This window comes from Pelodiscus sinensis, chromosome 1 (assembly GCF_049634645.1).
Source record: "Pelodiscus sinensis isolate JC-2024 chromosome 1, ASM4963464v1, whole genome shotgun sequence".
Lineage (NCBI taxonomy): Eukaryota > Metazoa > Chordata > Testudines > Trionychidae > Pelodiscus > Pelodiscus sinensis.
In genome coordinates this window covers 155,994,960-156,000,631 of record NC_134711.1, presented here as the reverse complement: position 1 = coordinate 156,000,631, position 5,672 = coordinate 155,994,960, and positions in this window count along the sequence as shown.

Below are 5,672 nucleotides of genomic sequence, written 5' to 3'. Positions count from 1 at the left end.
AAATCCACCAGGTGGTGGTTACACTCCAGCATGTAATGGTTGAATCAGATTCATGTCACTATTTCCCCTCCTGCCCCATAAAATTCTGTTTTTCATTAAATGGCTAGTAATTGCCCCATCTGTGACACACCCAGTTTTTAATTTGAACTTAAAACCAAAAGTAGACTTTCAATAGGAGAACGAAAGGGAATGTATCTCGCTTTACTCTCTTTTCAGAATAAGCAATGAATAAGTTGTCTGAGCTTACAAACCTTATAAAAACTCGAAATTTAAAAAAATAACCCTCACATGAGTCCACTTGATGCCAAAACGTGCACTTCTTTGAGATGCTTAATTTTCCTTATTCAGAAATGAATTGTATTATTTGGGTAATACTATAAAAACATTTTTTTAGGATTCGTATAAACTTTTGGAACTATGGAATGCTGTCTTCGCTTGTGTGGATTACATTATAGGCCATAACTATAATTTAGAAAATGACTTGATCAGAGCCTAAATAGTAGCATAAGATAAACATTTTTATGCTTAGTGTTCAAATGTTATGTAGTATTAATTGGTGACTATGGTATAATCACCAATGATGGAAGATGAAACTGGGATCTGAATGACTAAGTGGTATCTGAGTGAATGTGGGAGAGACTGAATTTTGAAATTATCTGATAGTTCAGGGGTGATTTTGCAACATAAATCTTGCCTCCACAGTAGCCTATTGATTTAAATATTCTTCAGAAATGCTGATCTGATTGCATAGCTTACAACATTAACAACCTTTCCCATTTTACTTCATAAATTAGTTGTCATGCAGCAACAATAAATTCTTGGTCTTCTGCTTCTTAATCAAAACTAGTTCTCCAGAAGCTGAAAGGCTCATACACATGACAGAAGCTCTGATACTGGACAGCTTCCAAGCTCCACAGGAATGGAGCTGCAGAGCTTGTCTTACTTTTAGTCTGGAACTATTTCTCAGACCTATCTAGCAGGCTGGATCAATTTGTTGCATAGTTAACACCTTGTTCTGTGCATTGGGTTGTTTTGGTAACTGTAGGTAGGTATCTCTGCAGACCTTGTCAGTTCAGAGTAAATGAGCCAGAGCTTCCAAGGTACACTGGTTCCAAGGGTGGTTATTTGGCATGCATCTGTTAGCTGCTTTAGCTTCACCAGTAGGGCTTGAGCAGCTTGGCATCTGCTATAAATTCTTCACTGACAGCTGGCTCTGCGCCTTGTTCCAGAGCTGTTGCATCAACTTAGTATTATAAATTAGGGAGGTTTAATACATCATTATGTATTGTTCACATAAGAAATTGCTACAGGGTTAGCTACCTGTGCATCCATTTAAATGCACAACAGACAGTATAAAGGATAAATGATTTCTCAGACATCGGTGGATACTACTACAGCAGGTTAAAATTGTTTGTTTTAAAGTCTGTCTTGTGAAAACAGAAAATGCAATGGGAAATGTAAAATTTTTAACTATTACTCTTTTTTTGGGGGTCAAAAATCTCACATGCAATTTCCAGATTTAAGTACCGTATATACTCGAGTATAAGCCGAGTTTTTCAGCACAGTTTTTGTGCTGAAAAATGCCCCCCTCGGCTTATACTCGAGTCAGAGAACTGAGGCGGGCAAAGCCTCAGAGGCGCGGGACCCCCCCGCGGCTGCGGCTTCAGTCCGGGAGCCTGTGGTCTGCTGGGGACGGTCCCCAGCAGACCACAGGCACCCAGATTGAAGCGGCAGCAGCGGCGGTTCCCCGCGCCTCTGAGGCTTTGCCAGAACCCGCCCGGTGGAACCCGCCCGGTGCCTGGCTTTGCTGGAACCCGCCCGGCTTTGCTGGAACCCGCCCGGTGCCCGGCTTTGCTGGAACCCGCCCGGTGCCCCTGGTCTGCTGGAGACGATCTCCAGCAGACCAGGGGCACCGGAGCAGCTTTCGCCCCGACTTCCGGGGCTAGACCCGGTATCTATCTTCATTTTTTACATTTACCAGTAGCTGCCTCATTTCCTACCCTAGGCTTATACTCGAGTCAATACTTTTTCCCAGTTTTTTGGGGTAAAATTAGGCGCCTCGGCTTATATTCGGGTCGACTTATACTCGAGTATATACGGTAAGCACAAATCAGAACATTTTTGGCCAAAAGTCCAGTTTGAGTCCCACTTAATTTTTTTGTACAATGTTTTGTAAGCATCTGGCCTTAATAGTTTGTGACACTAATTATCCACTAATAGTACAACTTAAATTCATACGGGAAGAAATGTATTAAGGTGATATATGTTGTGATCAAGATTAACTGGTTTACACTTTTTCCTTTAGCAATACCAAGTCATGGCTCAATAGTTTATATGACAAAGGTCAATGAGTTCCTAATGGTTAAAAAACCAATAGGTTTGTAGAAATAATAGCAGTTGATTTTGTACAGTTTTCAAAGAAGCTTTTGGGGTAAAACTGGTTAAAGCAATTTGGAGAAGCAAAAGAAAGGTCCATTGACTATTACAATCATGCTACCACAGGTCTCTAAAATTACAGTTTAAATGGTCATCCAGTTGTTCTGCAGCAGTTTATTAGAAGAAAAAGAATCCAATAACCTATATTTTCTTGAAGCATGAAATAGGGAGCCAATCTACTTCACATAAATTTAGTCATATCAATTGGGTTATCTTCTGTTGGAATAACTGAACAAGTAACTACACCAGTCCAAGCTAACATAAGTTTGTATTGAATACTAATTAACTGCTAGCTCTGACTCATTAACTGGCTTTTAAAATATTATGTGTTTCTTTTTCTGAATATAATGTGCTATTCCTTAGCTATTCCTCTCCTGCTTTTGTAGCTTGAAAGGTATCCTATGTGTAAAAATGTAAATTATGATAAGATTCATGCAGATATGCATGCAAAACAATAGCAAGTATTTGAAGCTCTTATTTTATCTATCTTTACTATGTTAAGAATTAATAGAAGTTTAGTAGGTGAGGAGAAAGGTAAGGCTGCCTCACTGATTGGTTGAACACATGGTTCAAGGGGGGGAGTTAGCTTTTCTAAGTAGAGCTTCTAATCGTTAATGAGAATTTGGGAAGGAAATGCCATGAAAGTATGAAAATAAGTTTTCTATTTGTAACTGGTGTTCAAAGAGCTATGAATGTGAGAGAAATGTATTGCTGTAAGTTTCAGAGATGGTCTTGAATCAAATTCCTAGATCCATACACTTCAGGGAAATCAGATACTGTCTTTGGTTTCAGCCCATCTCTAATTTATTCAGGGAACATTACCTTACTCTATCTTTCAGTTTTGTTTGCTGTTCATAACTGTTGTATATTAACAACAAGGGATCCTGTTTTTATGAACCCTAAACAAATGTGTATGGAGACAAGCTATGTTAATTATCCACCAGTAAAATCATTTAACCGGTGATGGCTTGCAAACTTTTTTATTTAACTGGAAATGTGTGGGCATGTATGTGCATAAATATTTTATTAAAATGTTCCTTAAATAGATATTCAAAGGCTAAAAGTGATAGGATCTATTCTACAATCAGTTTGTGCAACACATATCCCATCAATTTTGGTGGGAATTACAATACTTGTTGTAGGAAGCTCATGATGTTAATACATGGATCTCAAGATTAACAGTTGTGGAAGCATTTCTACATTAGATAATAATTTACCAGTAAAAACAGAATGAGTCACTGCTACCCTGACACACACCTTATGCAACTACAGTGCCTTGGCACAGTTGCAAGACAAAGCAGTTTATCGCTACAGCTTGTCATTCTTTCAACTGGGCAAATAACTGATTGATCTGTTTGGTGGAATTCTGGAGAAAAAATGTTTTGGATTGAACTGTACCAAAACATTTTGAAAAACTTTGGATCAAGAAAGCCAACACAAATTTTATTTGGGGTCATACAAAATGTATTGTTCGATCACAAATGAACGTTTAGTCTAGTTTCTGAGCACCTTTTCACATAAAAAGCAAAGCAGAGGATGAAAGGCTATGTTAATATATCAGAGAGAGGAAAAGGAGGTTGTAATGATGCCTACCTTAGGACTTCTATCAGCCCACCAGTTGGGGTTGTGAGAAACCTGGGTTGAACTTTCCTCTTTATTTGATGTAGAAAAGAATTTTCAACTTGCATCTTCCAGGTTGTGGAAGAGTTCCCTAGACTCTGAGCTATGGGATATTCTGGTGTAGGGCTTTCAGTATCTCCTGGTGAAACTGTCCCATAAACTGTCATTGGGACCAAGAGCAAGAATTACTCTTGAGTTTGGTAGCTGGAGCTGTCATTTGGGAGGCAGGCTACCCACATTCATGTCCCTGCCCAATGATTATTCCAGTGTGTATACAGCTGCAAAACAGGAGAGATTTTTAGCACAGATCTTAGTTGTGCACATGCCCTTATTCTTAGAAACAAGTAGATGAACAATCTGAACAGTCTTAAACTTGTGTTAAATCCAGGTCCCAGCTTAAAAACTTGGGCAAACCTGTGTAGCAAACCTTGAAAATTTGCAAAGGATCACAAAACAGTTAAATGAGGTTCCTGACCATTACAAACTAAGGATTTGCTGTTCCCAAAGACCTGGATTTTTTCAGGTGATATGGATATAATTTTATTTAAATCGAGGTATTTCATCTAAGTTCACATTTGTTGTGAGGGAAAAATGTGACTTAGAATACTTCATCTTATATCTTATGTATTTGGTTTGTCAGAACTGTAAAATCCCTAACCTCATAAATCATCATTGGAATCTGCCACCAATGTGTCCACAGAAAGGTTACCCACCACTACAGTTGGACTTAAATGCTAGCTATTCCAACTTGCTTCACTGTGTGTAGCTGTAGGTTAGAATTGGGAGGGAAGACACGAGAGCTGGCACTGCATATTTCATGGATCAAACCTTATCTGGCTCTCAACAACCTTTTATTTTGGAATAATACCATTCCAATAAAAATACAGGATTATTCAAGTCCTTCCTCAGCCTGAGGACAGACTAAAGAGTGTTACAGAAAGGAAACAGGTGGCTTTCACCCACACTCCTCTCAGAAATCCAAGCTCTTTAATATATAGCGTGCTTTTTCAAACTTCAATGCAAGTACTTCAGATAAGAGAACTGTATAGCTGCTAGTGATACATGTTCACCTCAGAAATTGCACTCTCTCTCTCCGTATATACATATTTACACACACACATAACTTTTTATATAGCTGACTGGATTTGCAAAGTGACTGACTTGCATTCCCTTGAGAACAAGGTCAAAGACGACATTATTTTGTTAAAACGATCAATTTGCAGAAGTAAATGGCGTAACGATGGTACTATGCTTAATTTTCCTTTTAAAATTCAGGCTAAGCCATGCCACTAGCATCTTCCTCCTCCTACTCTGTCAAACACTTTCACTTCTTTGGCAGTCTACAGAAAGCTTTTAAAGACATTTCAGGCATGCTGCAGTGATGTTCCACTATGTTTATTAATTAGAGTTATTCCACTATTGCCCTATGGGGGTTGTATTCTTGCGCTGCTATGGGTTGTGTCCTGCCTATTTTGATGGTTGTCGTACCACCTTTACATTGTCATCATAGCAATCGGAGGGACGTTTGACTAAAGTTGCCTGCAATCTCATTATGAATGGCTGCAGCTAGGGGGATTTCTGTGAGAGCTAATCTGAATATAGTGATAGAAATGTAG